Raw genomic sequence first — 19,601 nt, 5'->3', positions numbered from 1 at the left:
ATTGTTGCTGACTATTTAAAAGATGCCAGGATGGTCTCGATCTCCTGACCTCGTGATCCGCCCATCTCGGCCTCCCAAAGTGCTGGGATTACAGGCTTGAGCCACCGCGCCCGGCCACACGGTGAAACCCCGTCTCTACTAAGAAATACAAAAAATAGCCGGGCGAAGTGGCAGCGCCTGTAGTCCCAGCTACTTGGGAGGCTGAGGCCGGAGAATGGCGTGAACCCGGGAGGCGGAGCTTGCAGTGAGCTGAGATCCGGCCACTGCACTCCAGCCTGGGCTACAGAGCGAGACTCCGTCTCAAAAAAAATAAAATAAAATAAAATAAAATTAAAATAAAATAAAATAAAATAAAAGATGCTCTCTTTTCCGGTTGCAGCGCCGCGCGGTTAGGTTCTCTCGTCCACGCTCGCAGCCAAGCCGTCCAAGGGCTCGCTGCAGTCGGTGCAGGTCTTCGGACGCAAGAAGACAGCCACAGCTGTGGCGCACTGCAAACGCGGCAATGGTCTCATCAAGGTGAACGGGCGGCCCCTGGAGATGATTGAGCCGCGCACGCTACAATACAAGCTGCTGGAGCCAGGTCTGCTTCTCGGCAAGGAGCAATTTGCTGGTGTGGACATCCGTGTCCGTGTGAAGGGTGGTGGTCACGTGGCCCAGATTTATGCTATCCGTCAGTCCATCTCCAAAGCCCTGGTGGCCTATTACCAGAAATACGTGGATGAGGCTTCCAAGAAGGAGATCAAAGACATCCTTATCCAGTATGACCGGACCCTGCTGGTAGCTGATCCCCGTCGCTGCGAGTCCAAAAAGTTTGGAGGCCCTGGTGCCCGTGCTCGCTACCAGAAATCCTACCGATAAGCCCATCAGGACTATCAAAATTCACCTGTATAATAAACAGTTTTTGAGGGATTTTAAAGTTAAAAAAAAAAAAATGCTCAAATGTTGGCCTGCCAAAAAATCAGATTTTCAAAGTGTGGGACAAAAAGAATGTCCTTCTCTAGTTTGAAAATATGTTGAAGATGAACATTGAGTATAGGATTACAGTATAGTAAAAATTTATTTGCTGTTTCTCCAAAACTGGTTGAATTATCTTTGAAGAGGTCATAGGGAACCTAGAAAAGAATGAACTGATCATTTGATCACCTGATTGTTTGATACTATGTGTAGGTTGTGACAAAAACTCATATAGTAAGAAAAAGCTCATTTTTTGGGACAAGACTGTTTTAGAACTCAAAAAATTGCCACCAGAAAAAACAGAGTCTTTTAAATTACTTTACTAAAACTTTAACTTGCTTGGCATCTACTTTCTTATTTTTATTTTAAAATATTTAATTGAAAAATAGTATATAGGCCGGGCGCGGTGGCTCAAGCCTGTAATCCCAGCACTTTGGGAGGCCGAGACGGGCGGATCACGAGGTCAGGAGATCGAGACCATCCTGGCTAACACGGTGAAACCCCATCTCTACTAAAAAATACAAAAAACTAGCCGGGCGAAGTGGCGGGCGCCTGTGGTCCCAGCTACTCGGGAGGCTGAGGCAGGAGAATGGCGTAAACCCGGGAGGCAGAGCTTGCAGTGAGCTGAGATCCGGCCACTGCACTCCAGCCTGGGCGACAGAGCCAGACTCAGTCTCAAAAAAAAAAAAAAAAAAAAAAAAAGAAAAATAGTATATATATATTTAAGGTTTACAACATGGTAACTTGATATATGTACACATTTTTGTAATTATCACAATCAAAGTAATTAACACACCCTCACCACCCATGCCGTACATTAGATTCCCAGAACCTGCTCATCTTATAACTGAAAGTTTGTACCCTTTGATCAACATCTTCCCATTTCCCCCACCACCTACTGCCTGGCAACCGCTGTTGTACCCTCTGTTTCTGTGTCTGACTTTTTTAGATTCAACATATAAGTGAGATCAGACAGTATTTATCTTTCTGTGTCTCGTTTATTTCACTTAGCATAATGTCCTCTAGTTTATCCCTGTTGTCACAAATGGCAAGGCTTTCTTCTTTTTTATGGTTAAATAATATTCCATTGTGTGTATATGCCACGTTTTTTTCATCCATTAATCCACTGATGGATGCTTATGTTGTCTCCGTATGTTAGCTACTATGAGTAATGTTGCAATGAACATGGGGATGCAGATGTCTCCTTGAGGTACTGACTTCCTTTCCTTGGGATATATACTCAGAAGTGGGGTTGCTGGATCATAAGGTATTTTTAATTTTTTGAGAAACTGCCATGCCGTTTTCTATAATGGTTGTACCAATTTACATTCCTGCCAATAGTGTATAAGGGCTCTTTTTCTCTCCAGACCCTCTCCAACACTTATCTCTTTTTGATACTAGCCATCCTAACAGGTGTGAGGTGATAACCCATTATGGTTTTGATTTGCATTTCCCTGATGATTAGTGATGTTGAGTACCTTTTCATACACCTCTTGGCTGTTTGTATATCTTCTGTGGAAAAATGTCTATTTAAGTCCTTTGACCATTTTTAAATTAGGTTATTTGGGATTTTTGTTGTTGAATTATGTGCTATCCCGATATATTTATTTTATTTTGTTTTGTTTTGTTTTGTTTTGTTTTGTTTTATTTTATTTTACTTTATTTTATTTTATTTTATTTTATTTTATTTTATTTTATTTTATTTTATTTTACTTTATTGAGATGGAGTTTTGCTCTTGTTGCCCAGGCTGGAATGCAAAGGCACGATTTTGGCTCGTTGCATCCTCCACCTCCCGGGTTCAAGCAATTCTCCTGCCTCAGCCTCCCAAGTAGCTGGGCTTACAGGTGCCTGCCACTATGCCCGGTTAATTTTTGCACTTTTAGTAGAGATGGGGTTTCACCGTGTTGGTCAGGCTGGTCTGGAAGTCCTGACCTCAGGTGATCCGCCTGCCTTGGCCTGCCAAAGTGCTGGGATTACAGGCATGAGCCACCATACCCGGCCTCCTGATATATTTTTGACATTAACCCCTTGTGAGATATACAGTTTTCAAATATTTTCTCCCATTTGGCAGGTTGTCTTTTTGTTTCGTTGATTGTTTCCTTTGCCGTGTAAAAGCTTTTTAGATTGATGTCAAATCTACTTTCAATTTTGCAAGTTCAAAAATTTTCCCTGAGAGACACTTAACTAATCACGACATTTAATGTGAGTGTTTGAAAATTGTGGACATTTTAGACATGGATAGCCTATAATGATGAAGTTACAGATGCAAAGCACCTGCCTGATGATGAGCTGGTGTACCAGAACGAGCCTGTGGATGCAGAACAGATGGGCATTTTTAGAGCACCACAGGTCCAAATTCTGCTGTTGCCAGTAAGTAATATCCTGAGTATTTCATGTGAAATGAACACAGGTATTTTTGTTGAGAGGATAGCTAGCTTAATTGACATCACATTGGACTGACACCAGGAATCACTGTAATATGGATTTGATAAAAGCAGAACTGCAAGTCAAACTGAATTTTACTTTTGCCTGTATTCAGCTTTACTATTCCATAAAAGAAAATACAGGGCCAGGTGCGGTGGCTCACTCCTGTAACCCCAGCACTTTGGGAGGCCAAGGCAAGCGGATCACCTGAGGTCAGGAGTAAAAATACAAAAATTAGCCAGGCGTGGTGGCTCAAGCCTGTAATCTCAGCTACCGGGGAGGCTGAGGCAGGAAACTCGCTTGAACCCAGGAGGTGGAGGTTGCAGTGAGCAGAGACCATGTCACTGCACTCCAGCCTGGGCAACACAGCAAGATTCCATCTCAAAAAAATAATAATAATAATAAAAAGAATTTATAAAAATATAACCTGAAATACTGAAAAATCCAATAAAGCATTTAAAAAGAGTTCAAATAAATTGCTGTATCAGAAGACAGAAACATCACAAAATATTGCTATATTTTCTCACACATATTGTTTATTTAATTAATCCTACTATTAATCACTTCTAACTGCCACTGCTATCTAGGCTTACTGTTGTCTTGTTTAAATAATAGCATTTATTTAACATAAAAGTAAGTAGTACAGAACATACAATTTCAGATAAATACCATTTTTCATATTTTATGTTAAAGTAATAACACATTTGAGTACTTATTCATAATCTAATATGTATTAGATTATTAATATTGGGTTTATTTTTTTTTAATTCAGTATAGTTGTGCCCACGTTGGCCCTCAGAAAAGTTGGCCACTCTTAGTAGCCAGGGTTCTTAGCTGTCAGTTCAGGGCTCCCAAAGTGCATGTCCCAACAGACAAAGATTCAGGGGGAAGCTGGATCTCCTTTTAAGATCTCAGCTCGGAAATTACATATCATCGCTCCCACCATATGCTATTCACTAGAAGCTACTCACTAAGTGTGGCCCGCACTGAATGGAAGAAGAATTCGACTCCACTTTTTGAAGAGGGAAATGTCACAATATAGGTATACTTTAAAACTACTTCGAATAATGAAGATCACAGTGACTCCCATGCACTTTTGCTAGGCAAACTGGTATACACTTTTTGGAGGGCAACTTGGAACTATCAAAATAACAAACAATTAGGAGTTTAGGGTATAGACATACTTGCAAAAAAAAAAAAAAATGCCAAACACACCATTTAAAGCTTCCCCCACCCCTCATTCTGAAAATGTTCAAAACTGTAGAAACCTACAGTGGTGGAGTAGAGATGGTCATAAGTTATTTTACGCTCTTCTCTTTGAGATGTGGGGTCCCTTATTTTCTTGGATCTGAACTACTGTGACTTCTTGAGCAATCTAAAATGGCAGAAGATTTTAGATTGCTCTAAAATCTAACTCAGAACTCTGTGATAGTTCTGGACCTAGCTTTCAAGAAGACTGGCTTTTCTGGGGGGTCTCCTGAATCTCTGAGCCGCCACGTAAGCTCCACTACCCTGGCGAAGAGACTGATGAGAGGCCCCAAGACTACACAGAGATGGAAAGCTAAATTCAACCATCTCCACCAGGCATGCTTTGGATTCTCTGAACCGGTTGTCCATCAGCTGTGTGAATATCCAGTCACCAAGTGACTCTAGGTAATGCCACCTAGAGCAGAACCATCATCCAGTGAAAGTCCTCCCAAATTCCTGATCCATAAAATGGTAAAATATAATGAAAGAATGTTTTTTAAGCCATTAAGCTTTGGGGTAGTTTGGTATGCAGCCACATACAACCACAATGCCTCCATACCCTTCACCCATATCCATCAGCTGTTAACATTGTGCCACATTTGTGCCCCTGCCCTCTCTCTCTGTTGTGCTGAATAATTTGAAAGTAACTTGCCAATACCATGATGCTTCACCTTTAAATTCTTCAGTATGTATTCCTCACAGTCGAAATGCCATTATCACTCCCAAGATACTTAAGATTGACACAATAATGTTCTCTCTTTTCTTTTTTTTATGAGACAGGGTCTTGCTGTGTCACCCAGGCTGGAATGCAGTGCTGCAATTATGGCCTACTGCAGCCTCAACTGCCCGGGTTCAAGCAATCCTCCCATCTCCCATCCCAGCCTCTGGAGTAGCTGGGACCACAGGTGCATGCCACCATTCCCAGATAAAATTTCTTTTTATTATTTGTAGAAGTGAGGTCTCACTATGTTGCCCAGGCTGGTCTCAAACTCCTGGGCTCAAGTAATCCACCTCAGCTTCTCAAAGTGCTGAGATTACAGGTGTGAGTCACTGTGCCCAGCTGGTATAGTAATATTATCCAAAATGTAATTCACATTCAAATTCCACCAATTACTCCAATCATGTATTTGTATAGTTTTTGTTTTAAAATCCAGAGACCAATCAAGGATTATGCAGAGGATTATTTAGTTGTCATGTCTCCTCAAGCTTGTTGACATCTAGTACAATAAGCCCCTGCTTTTTTTGACTTTCATGTTATCGATATTTTTGAGGAGTTCAGAGCAGTTGTCTTGTAGAATGTCACGTCATTTGGATTTGTTAAATTATATCCTCAAAAATTATATTAGGGTTAAGTATTTTTAATGTATTTTTAAATTTTTAATTAGTATGGACACATAATAGTTTGTATCTATTTACAGGGTACATATGATATTTTGATACAAGCATACAATGTGTAATGATAAAATACAGGTAACTGAGAGATCCATCACCTCAAACATTTATCATGTCTTTGGGTTGGGAACATTCCAAATCTTCTCTTCTAGTTATTTGGAAGTATACAATAAATTATTGTAACTATAATCACCCTACTGTGCTGCTGAACACTAGATCTTATTCCTTCTACCTAACTATTTTTGTATAGCGTTAAGCATTTTTGGTAAGAGAATACTACATGGCTGACAACGTAGGTACTTTCCATTGCTTAGCAGAAGAGGCGCATAACGTCAGGTTGTCTCATTATTGATAATGTCAAGTTTGATCATTTGATTAAGGTAGTGTGCACACGTTTCTATGTCGTGAAGATATACCTTTTTCTCTAAAATTAGTGAGGACCCTGTAGTCTTTCAAACTGTGTGGATATCCTGTTTGGAGATTACCTTTCACCACATTGCTTTTAGAATTCATAGATGATCCTTGCCTGACTCAATCATTATGTAGTGGTGATACGTTGGTGATTTTGGTTTGCTAATTCTGCGTTTCTTTCTACATTTGTTAGCTGGCATTTTCTCTAAAGAATTTTTTCACTGCCTATCTCTTCTTTTCGCTTAATTTTTTTTTTTTTTTTTTGAGACGGAGTCTCGCTCTGTCACCCAGGCTGGAGTGCAGTGGCCGGATCTCAGCTCACTGCAAGCTCCGTCTTTTCGCTTATTATAATAAACTAAAAGATTCATTTTTAAATGGTTGGCTTTGATGCTCAAATTGTCCCATATTTGGTCAATTGGTTCCTGTGTTCCCTTGAGTTTTAGTGCACTTCCTGCCTTTCAGGCTTAAGATATTCCAGGTTCCCTCTGTAATTCTCCCACCTCACACCTGGAACTAACAATTTCCATAAAGAACCCTGGTTCTTTTTGTGAGAAAGGTATGTAGAAGCCACATTCTGGGCTCTAGGTATGCTAATTGCTCCTGGGACTCAATTTATACTGATACTGCAATTCAAATCCAACATCACAGGATCCCTCACATTCCTCTATTCCACAAGTGTATCTCCCCTTCCCCACAGCAAGGGACTGGGTTTACCAAAGAACAAATTCATTTGCTCATTTGCCCTATCTTACATATACACAGAAAGCTCCAGAATTATTCTACTAAGACAACTAACAACCGAGTCAAGCTTCTTTGTTTTTTTTTCTACCTTCAAAATATTTGAAGGATTTTCAACTAGACTTCCATGTATAAAAGTTACTTGAATTAATTCTTTCTTCTGTTTAGCTATGTTATCAACTTTATGCACAGTCAAGTTCTATTTGTTTTCAATGTTAGTAATCTTTTTCCCATTTTTAAAATTTCATTTGATTTTAAAATAATATGTAAACCACTTACATGGATCAAATGTCAAAATTATATAAAAAGATAATATTGAAAAACTCTCTCCTATCTCTATTCATTCCATTTATTCCCAATTAGCACCTATAAACATTTTCATCAGTTTTTGTCTTATCTTTTCTTTATTTCTTTTTATAAAACCAAGAAAATGTATTGCCCCTTTATTTTTACACAAAATGTAGTAAAATAAACTTCTTTTTTATTCATTGCTTTTTTTTTCTTTTACTTAATGTATCTGGGAAATCACTCCACCTTAATTGACAAATATCTTATTCATTCTTTTTTTGTGGCTAGTTGCTAAGTATTTTATAGTAACTAAAACCAAAACCAGTAAAAACAAAATGTTTTTTTGAGACAGGGTCTTGCTCTGTTACCCAGGCTGGAGCACCGTGGCAGCATCGACCTCCTGGGCTCAATTGATCCTCCCACCTCAGCCTCCCAAGTAGCTGGGAACACATGCATGCCCCACCACACCCAGCTAATTTTTTTTTTATATAGAGATGAGGTCTCACTGTGATGCCCAGGCTGGTATCGAATTCCTGAGCTCAAGCAATCCACCACCTTGTCCTCCCCAAATGCTAGGATTACAGGTGTGAGCCACTGCACCCAGCTGAGCTAAGGATTTTTAAAAGTGAGAATGAAAGAAGGGAATAAAATATAAAATATATCATAAAGTTAAAATGATTTAATCTTTGTGAACTGATATCCAAGGAAAGACAGATCATTGGTAAAGAAAAACTAGTTGATAAATATATCCTGGTATATTGTAGGAGTGAAGAGAATTTTTCCCTCCCCCTCTGAAGGTTTGAGTCTGTTGAAATGAACTGACGATTGACAGATTAATGGGAGAAAAGACATAAAAATGTATTATTGTGTGTAAGCATGGGAGCCATACGAAATATGAGAATCAAAGAGGGTCAGATAGCTGAAGCCTAAATAACACCCTCCTCAGGGGAAAGAGGAAAATGGAGGATGTGGGCAATCAGGAGGGGTAGTAAATAATTTTCAAGGGAAAGAAATGGGCCCAAAGAGCAGACAACAGTTTGTAAATGATTCTCTTGGGAAACTAAATGAGCCCAGCAAATTATAGGAAGGTAAGGGGCAGAACTACGTTGTAAACAAAGGTTGTTTTGTTATGCTGTTGTTTCTCTCCAGCTGCTTTCAAGATTTTTGTTTGTTAGTTTTTAGTTTCCAGAAGTTTAATTATGATGTGTGTTGACTTGAATTTCTTTGGGTTTATCCTGTTTAATATTCACTTAAATTGTTGAATCTGTAAGTTTTTTTTTTTTTTTGAGACGGAGTCTCGCTCTGTCACCCAGGCTGGAGTACAGTGGCCGGATCTCAGCTCACTGCAAGCTCCGTCTCCCAGGTTTATGCCATTCTCCTGCCTCAGCCTCCCGAGTAGCTGGGACCACAGGCGCCCGCCACCTCGCCTGGCTAATTTTTTTGTATTTTGTAGTAGAGACGGGGTTTCACCGTGTTAGCCAGGATGGTCTCGATCTCCTGACCTCGTGATCCGCCCGTCTCGGCCTCCCAAAGTGCTGGGATTACAGGCTTGAGCCACCGCACCCGGCCGAATCTGTAAGTTTATATCTCTGGTCAAATTTGTGAAGTTTTCAGCTATTATCTTTTCAGGTATTTTTCCAGCCCTCCCCTCTTCCTTCACTTCTTCCAGAACTCTGACGAAATGATGGTAGATTTTTAGTTTTGTTACTTAACCTCTGTTCATTTTTTTCAGTCTATTTTTTCTCTCAGTTCTTCAGAGCAATTTCCATTATTCTATTTTTCCATTCACTGACTTTTTCCCTGTGTTCCCACCATTCTGGTGTTGATCCTATTCACTGAACTTTTAAATTCAGCTACAGTATTTTTTATTTCTAAAATTTCCATTTGGTTCTTCTATTTATCTTCTATTTCTCTGCTGAAGCTGCCTATTACTTAATTTGTTTCAAGCATGTATAATTCCATCTCTGTTGGCATCTGTTGATTGTCTTTTTTTCTTTAACTTTTATATTAAGTTCAGGGGTGCATGTACAAGTTTGTTACATAGGTAAACATAGGGTCATGTGGGTTTGTTGTACAGATTATTTCATCTTAATACCCAGATATTAACCCTAGTATGCATCAGTTATTTTTTCTGATCCACTTCCTCCTCCCACTTTCCCTCATCTGATAGGCCCCAGTGTGTGTTGTTGCTTTCTATGTGTCCATGTATTTGCTTCATTTAGCTCCTACTTATAAGTCAGAGCATGTGATATTTCATTTTCTATACCTGTGTTAGTTTGCTAAGGATAATGGCCTCTAGCTCCGTTCATGTCCCTGCAAACAACATTATCTCATTCTTTTTTATGGCTGCATAGTATTCCATGGTGTATATGTACTACATTCTCTTTATCCTGTCTATAATTGATGGGCATTTAGGTTTATTTCATGTCTTTGCTATTGTCAATAGTGCTGCAATGAACATATGTGTGCATGTGTCTTTATAATAGCATGATTTATATTCCTTTGGGTATCTAACCAGTAATGGAGTTGCTGGGTTGAATGGTATTTCTGTCATTAGGTCTTTGAGGAATTGCTACACTGTCTTCCACAGCAGTTGAACGAATTTACACTCCCACCAACAGTGGGATTCCTTTTTCTCATTCCTTTTTCTCCACAACCTCACCAGCATCTGTTATTTTTCAGCTTTTTAATAACAGCCATTTTGACTGGTGTGAGATGATATCTTATTGTGGTTTTGATTTGCATTTCTCTAATAACCAGTGATACTGAGATTTTTATTTTCATATGCTTGTTGGCCACATGTATATCTTCTTTTGGAAAATGTTTGTTCATGTGCTTTTCCAACTTTTTAATGTTTTTCTCTTGTAAATTTGTTTAAGTTTTTATAGATGCTGAATATTAGACAGATGAGTATTTGTCAGACGCATAGTTTGCAAATATTTTCTCCTATTCTGTAGGTTGTCTGTTTACTCTGATGATAGTTTCTTTTGCAGTGCAGAAGCTCTTTAGTTTAATTAGATCCCATTTGTCAATGTTTGCTTATGTTGCAATTGCTTTTGGCATGTTCATCATGAAATCTTTGCCTGTGCCTGTGTCCTAAATGCTATTGCCTAGATTGTCTTCCAGGATTTTTATAGTTTTGGGTTGCACATTTAAGTCTTTAACCCATCTCGAGTCCGTGCTTGTATATGGTGTAGGGAAGAGATCCAGTTTCAGTCTTCTGCATATGGCTAGCCAGTTATCCCAGCACCATTTATTGAATAGGGAATCCTTTCCCTATTGCTCGTTTATGTCAGGTTTGTCAAAGTTCAGATGGTTGTAGGTGTGTAGTCATATTTCTGGGTTCTCTATTCTGTTCCATTGGTCTATGTGTTTGTTTTTGTACCAGTAGCATGCTGTTTTGCTTACTGTAGCCTGTAGTATAGTTGAAATGGAGTAGCATGATGCCTCCAGCATTGTTCTTTTTGCTTAGGATTGCCTTGGCTATTCAAGCTCTTTTTTGGCTCCATATGAATTTTAAAATAGTTTTTTCTAATTCTGTGAAGAATGTCAGTGGTAGCTTGATAGGCATAGCATTGAACCTATAAATTGCTTTGGGCAGTATGACCATTTTAACAATATTGATTTTTCCTATCCATGAGCATGGAATGTTTTTCCATTTGTTTGTGTCATCTCTGGTTTCTTTGAGCAGTGGTTTGTAGTTCTCCTTCTTGAGACCTTTCACATCCCTAGTTAGCTGTATTCCTGGGTATTTTATTCTTTTTGTGCCAAATGAGAATGGGAGTTTGTTTCTGATTTGGCTCTCAGCTTGACTGTTTTTGGAGTACAGGATTGCAATGATTTTTGCACATTGATTTTGTATCTTGAGACTCTGCTGAAGTTGCTTATCAGCTTAAGCTTTTGGGCTGAGACTAAGGAGTTTTCTAGATATAGGATCATGTCATCTGCAAACAGGGATAGAAATTCCTATTTGGATGCCCTTTATTTCTTTCTGTTGCCTGACTGCCCTGGCCAGGACTTCCAACAGTATGTTGAAAAGGAGTGGTGAAAGAAGGCATCCTTATCTTGTGCCAGTTTTCAAGAGGAATGCTTCCAGTTTTTGCCCATTCAATATGTTGGGTGTGGGTTTCTCATATATGGCTCTTATTATTTTAAGGTGTGTTCCTTCAATACTTATTTTACTGAGAGTTTTTAACATGAACGGAGTTAAATTTTATCAAAAGCCTTTTCTGCATCTATTGAGATAATCGTATGGGTTTTGTCTTTAGTTCTGTTTATGTGATGAGTCACATTTATTGATTTGCATATGTTGAACCTGGCATCCTAGGGATAAAGCCTACTTGATCGTGGTGGATAAACTTTTTGATGTGCTGCTGGATTCAGTTTGCCAGTATTTTTTGAGGATTTTTGCACTGATGTTCATCAAGGATATTGGCCTAAAGTTTTCTTTTATTGTATCTCTGCCAGGTTTTGGTATCAGGATGATGCTGGCCTCTTAGAATGGGTTAGGGAGGACTCTCTCCTCCTTAATTTTCTGGAACAGTTTCAGTAGAAATGATACCAGCTCTTCATACATCTGGTAGAATTCAACTGTAAATCCATCTGATCCTGGCCTTTTTTTGGTTGGAAGGCTATTTATTACTCCCTAAATTTCAGAGTTCATTATTGTTCTGTTCAGGGATTCATTTCCTTCCTGGTTCACTCTAGGGAGAGTGTATATGTCCAAGAATTTATCTATTTCTTCCAGATTTTCTAGTTTACGTGCATAGAGTAGAGTTGTTCATAGTATTATCTGATGGTTGTTTGTATTTTTGTGGGGTCAGTGGTAATATTTCCCTTATTGTTTCTGATTGCATTTATTTGAATCTTCTCTTTTTTCTTCTTTGTTAGACTAGCTAGCAGTCTATTTTACTAATTTTTCCAAAAAACCAGCTCCTGGGTTTATTGATCTTGTGAAAGATTTTTTATGTCTCAATCTCCTTCAGTTCAGTATTGCTTTTGGTTATTTCTTGTCCTGATAGCTTTGGGATTGGTTTTCCCTTGGTTTTCTAGTACTTTCAGTTGTGATGTTAGGTTGTTGAGATCTTTCTAACTTTTTGATGTGAGCATTCAGGACTATAAAATTCACTCTTCACACTCCCTTAACTGTGTCCCAGAGATTCTGGTATGTTGTATCTTTGTTCTCATTAGTTTCAAAGAACTTCTTGATTTCTGCCTTAATTTTACTATTTACACAAAAGTCATTCAAGAGTAGTTATTCAATTTCCATGTAATTGTATGGTTTTAAGTGAATTTCTTAGTCTTAATTTATAATTTGATTGCACCATAACCCTAGAGACTGTTCTAATTTCAGTTATTTTGCATTTGCTGAGGAGTGTTTTACTTACAATTATGTGATTGATTTTAGAGTAAATGCCATGTGGCAATGGGAAGAATGTATATTCTGTTGTTTTGGGGTGAAGAGTTCTGTAGTGGTCTATCAAGTCCATTTGATTTAGAGCTGAGTTCAGGTCCCAAATTATCTTTGTTAATTTTCTATCTCAGTGACCTGCCAATGTTGTCAATGGGGTGTTAAAGTCTCCCACTATTATTGTGTGGGAGTCTGAGTCTCTTTGCAGGTCTCTAAGAACTTGCTTTATGAATCTGTATGCTCCAGTGTTGGGTGTGTATATATTTAGGATAGTTAGATCTTCTTGTTGAATTGAACCCTTTACCATTATATAATGCCTTTCTCTGTCTTTTTTTAATCTTTGGTGGTTTAAAGTCTGCTTTGTCAGAAACTAGGATTGCAACCATGGCTTTTTTCTGTTTTCCATCTTCTTGGTAGGTTTTTCTTCATCCCTTTATTTTGAGCCTATGTGTGTCGCTGCATGTGAGACGGGTCTTTTGAAGACAGTATACCAGTGGGTCTTGGTTCCTTATCCAGCTTGCCACTCCATGTCTTTTAATTGGGGCATGTAGCCCCTTTACATTTATTTATTTATTTATTTATTTATTTATTTATTTATTTTATTTTATTTTATTTATTTATTTTTTTTTTGAGACGGAGTCTTGCTCTGTCACCCAGGCTGGAGTGCAGTGGCCGGATCTCAGCTCACTGCAAGCTCCGCCTCCCGGGTTTACGCCGTTCTCCTGCCTCAGCCTCCCGAGTAGCTGGGACTACAGGCGCCCGCCACCTCGCCCGGCTAGTTTTTTTGTATTTTGTAGTAGAGACGGGGTTTCACCGTGTTAGCCGGGATCGTCTCTCGATCTCCTGGCCTCGTGATCCGCCCGTCTCGGCCTCCCAAAGTGCTGGGATTACAGGCTTGAGCCACCGCGCCCAGCCACATTTATTTATTTTTTTAGATGGAGCCTTGCTGTGTCACCCATGCTAGAGTGTCATGGCACCATCTCAGCTCACTGCAACCTCTGCCTTTTAGGTTCAAGTTATTCTCCTGCCTCAGCCTCCCGGGTAGCTGGGATTACATGCACCTGCCACAATGCCCAGCTAATTTCTGTACGTTTAGTAGAGACGGGTTTTCACCATGTTGGCCAGGCTGCTCTCAAACTCCTGGCCTCAAGTGAGCCAGGCCTCCCTTGGCCTCCCAAAGTGTTGGGATTACCAGCATGAGCTACCACGCCTGGTCCCATTTACATTTAAGGTTAGTATTGATATGTGTGGATTTGATCCAGTCATCATGATGTTAGCTGGTTATTATGAAGACTTGTTTATGTGGTTGCTTTATATTGTCACTGGTCTGTGTACTTCAATGTGTTTTTGCAGTTGCTGGTAATGGTCTTTCTTTTCTATATTTAGTGCTTCCTTCAGGAGCTCTTATAAGGCACTTGTTTGTCTGAAAAGGATTTTATTTCTCCTTTGCTTATGAAGCTTGGTTTGGCCAGATATAAAATTCTGGGTTGGAATTTCTTTTCTTTAAGAAAGTTGAATATTGGCCCCCAATCTCTTCTGGCTTTTATGGTTTCAGCTGAGAAGTCTGCTATTAGTCTGATGGGCTTCCCTTTGTAGGTGACCTGACCTTTCTCTCTAGCTGTTTTCAACATTTTTTCTTTTATTTTGACTGTGGAGAATCTGATGATTATGTGTCTTGGGGATGATTTTCTTGGGCAGCATTACAAAAGATGAAATGCTTTAGAATGTGCATGTCATCCTTGTGCAGGAGCCCTGCTAATCATCTCTGTATTGTTCCAATTTTAGTGTATGTGCTGCCGAAGAGAGCACTGCCTTTTTTCAAACAGGTTGAGCTCTTCCTGGTTCTTGGTATTATGAGTGATTTTCAGTTGCAACCTAGACATTTTCATACTATGCTATGAGACTCTGGGTCTTATTTAAACTATTTTATCTGGCTTTCTTTGACATTACTCTGGTATACTGGAGGGGCATATTGCCTCATTATTGACAAGTGGAGGTAGAAGTCCAGTTCTCCCAGTCAGCCTTTGTTGATACCTGAGTTGTAACAGGTTCTTGTTACCACTGGGAGTGGGAATTCTAGAAGAATTCCACGGACACAACTGTGGAAAGCCCTGACTCTTTGCTACTGCCTTCTGACACCACCACACTGGGGAAGGAATGGGCTTCTTATTGTTGCCATGCGGAGGTGCAAGTCCAGGTTCCCCATTTGGTTTTCACTGACACGGTAGAGGTGTGGGAAAGGTCTTGTTACCAGCAATGGGCATGAAAGTCCCAGTTCCCTATTTGCCTTCTCTGATACCATCATGGTGTGGCGTGGTGTTGAGCTTCCTTGGTACAGCCTCTGATGGCTGGAAATCTAGGCTACCCACACAGTCTTCGCTGGTGGGGACAAGAATAGGTCACAGTCTTTTCTTTGGTGCTTGGTCAGAGTAGAGCAAGTAGGTTATTGGCTAAAAGTTTTTTGTTTTGCTATGCTGTCCCTTTCTTGTTCCTTTGGTTACAGAGAGCAAAATTTCATGGTTTTTTTTTTTTTCTTGTCTGTGCCTATTGGTGTTTTGAGGTTGCTGTTTCCTTCAGCTCTAAGTCTGGGATGTTGAAGTAAAAAGAAAACCCAGGAAACTTACCACCACATCATTCCTTGGGTCCCAAGATCCTTAGCCAGTCTGGATTCTTCTCTCCACCTTTCAGAGTCTTCTTATGTTTATTTAATACATAATGTCCCAGGCCAGGTGTGGTGGCTCACACCTGTTATCCCAACACTTTGGGAGGCCAAGGTGGGTGGATTCCCTGAGGTTAGGAGTTTGAGACCTGCCTGGCCAACATGGTAAAACCCTGTCTCTACTAAAAATACAAAAATTAGCCTGGCATGGTGGAAGGCGCCTGTAATCCCAGCTACTTGGGAGGCTGAGGCAGGAGAATTGCTTGAACCTGGGAGGCAGAGTTTGCATTGAGCTGAGATCGCGCCATTGAACTCCAGCCTGGGTGACAGAGAGAGACTCGGTCTCAAAAAATATATATATATATACATATAAAAATATATATTCCAAAGTTTTTAATTCTACTTTGTGAGAGAAATATGTTTATTGCATGTTGCTGAAAGCAGAAGTTCTCTGGTGATGAATTTTTATCAGAAGATTTTTTGAAATCTCTTAAGATGATCTTTCTTTTTTGACTTTTTAATATGTTGATTTAAGCTGTTGTGTTATTGCTCATTGTGTTAATCCATTCTCACACTACTATAAAGAACTCCCTGAAACTGGGTAATTTATAAAGAAAAGAGGCTTAATTGACTCACAGTTCTGCAGGCTGTACAGGAGACATGGCTGGGAGGCCTCAGGAAGCTTACAAGCGTGACAGAAGGTGAAGGGGAAGCCAGCACATCTTACATGGTTGGAGCAGGAAGAAGAGAGAGCGAAAAGGGCAAGGGTTACACACTTTTAAAACAACCAGGTCTCATGAGAACTCATTCACTATCATGAGAACAGCAAGGGGGAAATCTGCCCCCATGATTCAGTCACCTCTTACCAGGACTCTTCTCCAACGTGTGGGGATTACAGTTCGACATGAAATTTAGGTAGGGACACAGAATCAAACCATATTACTCATTAACAGATGTTCTAAAATAAATATATAGTATTACAGTTTTTTTTTAAGATGTATGTAATAGATTATTAGAACATTTGTATGCAAATTAGGTAAACATTTTTTAAAAAGAAAACTTGTATATTTAAACGTGTAATTGTACTGGGCATGTAATCCTAGCACTTTAGGAGGCTTCAATGGGAGGATTGCTTGAGCCCAGGAATTCAAGACCAGCTTGGGCAACATAGCAAGATTCCATCTTGACAAAACAAAAATTAAAGATTAAAAAAAGGGTAAGCTGGGTGCAGCAGCTCACACTTGTAATCCCAGCACTTTGGGAGGCCAAGGCAGGCGGATCACCTGAGGTCAGGAGTTCAACACCAGCCTGGTCAACATGGTGAAACCCCGTCTCTACTAAAAATACAAAAAAAAAAAATATTAGCTGGGCATGGTGGCAGGCTCCTATAGTCCCAGATACTTGAAAGGCTGAGCCAGGAGAATTGTTTGAACCTGAGAGGCAGAGGTTGCAGTGAGCCGAGGTCATGCCACTGCACTCCAGCCTAGCTGACAAAGAAGCCATCTCAAAAAAAAAAAATTATCAGTAATTATCAGTTGTGTACAAAATAACTTATATAAAACCTTATTCTCCAGTTTTAAAAAATCATTCACATTTATTTTAAAGAGGATTACCTATTATTGAATTTTCATGTCCAATGATGTCCATTTTCTTTTTCTCTTTTTTTCCCTATCAGTATAAAATTGAATTTAAAATTAAATTGAGAAAAATAGTGCCCAGAATATTTTAACACTTGGTTCATTTTTGCTTACATAAGGTCCTTATTAAAATGGCAACCTGATTCTTAAAGTTGCTTAGAGAAAAAGTTTTGGGGTTCTCGATTCTTCTTTTTCTCTGCCTGGTTATCTCTTTAACTGTATATCCATATACCCTCTTTAAAAAAAAAAAAAAAGGCAGGGTCTTTTTCTGTTGCCCAGGCTGGAGTAAAGTGGCACAATCATGGCTCATTGCAGCCTCAACCTCCTGGGCTCAAGTGATCCTCCCACCTCTTACTCCTGAGTAGCTGGGATTACAGTTGCACACCATCATATCTGGCTACTTAAAAAAAAATTTTGTAGAGATGGTGTCTCATTATGTTCCTCAGATTGGTCTCAAACTCCTGGCCTCAAGCAGTCTCCAGCCTCGGCCTCCCAAAGTGCTAGGATTACAGGCCTGAGCCAGCATGCCTGGCCCATCCATGTATCTTGATCTCACTTTCTTTAAGTCTTCTCTGACCCCTTTTCACTACCATCTCCTCCCTACATAAAATAAAACTCCCATATCTGCTTTTCCTTTCTTCCTTACTTTGCTTTATCTTTTTTTTCTTTATTTATCCCTACCTGGTATGTCCTGTATTTGCTTATTTATGTACACTATAAGCTCTGTCAGAGCAGAGAAGTTGTTTCTTTCAGTCCTTTATCCTAGATCCCAGAATGATACCTGGCATGCTGTAGAGATTCAATAAATATTTCTTGGATGAATGGCTTGATTTTAAAAAGTGGAGATTATGGTGTCTACGTGGCTTTTAGTGAAGATGGCTGGCCTCTGTACTATTCATTGTAATTTGTCATTTGTATTTCTTATTATTGCTTCATCTCGATGTTATGAAGCCAAAACTTCTGCTTTAAGGTATAAAATTAAATTCCCTAATAAGAGAGATAGATGCTTATATGTGTAACAATCTACCAAAATGAAGGTTTACCTCCACCCTGGTATGATACGTATTATGGACCATAATTATGGTACATACTATGGGCAGTATGCTAATGAAGGACATGGCAAAGAATGCGTGGGGAGTTTAATTGCAAGTCACCACTGCAGTTGAGTCCAACCTTTCTGCATAGAGCCATTCATCATGAGTGACAGGCAAGAGAGGAGGAGAAGCAGCAGATTCTTCCACGGATCACCCTCTCCCCTACTTGCCTCACCCTGTCATTCCGTTTACAGTCCTCTCTGTCTGCTGCAATCATTCCCAGAGGACGTATTTATCACCATGAAAAAAACTCGAATGACATCAGCAGCAGCACTTACAACTCTGCGCTGTGATCCAGTAAATAATGTGTGCTCAGCATGTGGAAGTGGGGAAGCAGCCCTTAATATCATCAAAAACCAGGCAGGGATCTCAAGCCTTGGCCTTACCCAGGAGCTGGTTAGGCACGCAGGATCTCAAGCTCCACCCCAGACCTGCGTTTTAATGAGACTGCCGGTGATCTGTGTGGACACTGAAGTTTAAAAAGCACTAGTCTGTAGACTTGACTAATACCCAAAGCCATCATCTCTTTAAGACGTGATTTTAAACCATTGTGTCACAAATAGAATCCAACTAAAGTGAGAAAATAAAGCTTTTCCTGTCTCACCCCAGGGATGAAGTAGAAACAGAAGTTGAATTAACACATTGAATTAACCCATGTGAGTTCATGGTTTCCAAAGCTCTTATGTGTAAATATCTTGCTGTTCCCTGTAAGATGAGCATGATCATTCCCGTTTTCTGTGGAGTAAACTGATGTTCAGAAAAATGAACTGATTCTCCCAAGGTGACCCGGTCAGTAAATGGAAATAAGATGGCCAGAACCAATCCTCCCCCAACCCCACAACCCCCTAATCCCACTCTCTTCTACCTCATCACAACATGTTGAAGTTTTTAAAAAATCTCTTCTTTCTGTCTTTCACTCCTTCCTTTTCTCTCTTTCTCTTTTAAAAGGTGAAACATAGCTAGTCAAGGCATATTGTTTTTCTTTTTATGACTGAATCCCACATTTATTTAATGAAGTGCAGCTCTGAATAGAAGATCAATTTTTGATGATTCTTTGCAAATCATTTGTTTGAATCTACCTGAAATGCCTCTGCTTCTGGAGAATGTTCATTACCGCAATCTGGTTTATGTTGTGTAGCTATAAATTAGATATAATTACATATAGACAGATGTAGATAGTTATTATAATATAGATACATTATATCTATATAAATTATATATAATCAGTATAAATCATATTGGCGTATAGTTTATATAGACAGAAATTAAGTGCATATTTGGATCAGCCGAATGAGTCCACAGCATTGTAGCAATCAGTAAAGCCATCCCCAGTGAAGCAATACCA

The 19,601-nt window shown here is 39.5% G+C and overlaps 1 non-coding gene and 1 pseudogene across 1 annotated transcript; one reads left to right on the top strand and one right to left on the bottom strand.

Annotated features, from left to right (window-relative positions):
- The first annotated feature begins 342 nt into the window (after positions 1-342).
- LOC102143049 (small ribosomal subunit protein uS9-like) lies at positions 343-878 on the top strand (annotated as a pseudogene).
- Positions 879-14,568: 13,690 nt separating this feature from the next.
- On the bottom strand, positions 14,569-14,675 carry LOC123569324 (U6 spliceosomal RNA). Its single transcript, XR_006692951.2, has one exon. It is a non-coding gene; the product is annotated as a U6 spliceosomal RNA (small nuclear RNA).
- Positions 14,676-19,601: the final 4,926 nt, after the last annotated feature.

Source organism: Macaca fascicularis, chromosome 15 (assembly GCF_037993035.2).
Source record: "Macaca fascicularis isolate 582-1 chromosome 15, T2T-MFA8v1.1".
Classification (NCBI taxonomy): Eukaryota; Metazoa; Chordata; class Mammalia; order Primates; family Cercopithecidae; genus Macaca; species Macaca fascicularis.
The sequence above is the reverse complement of the archived record's forward strand: the minus strand, read 5'-3'. Positions and strand labels throughout refer to the sequence as shown.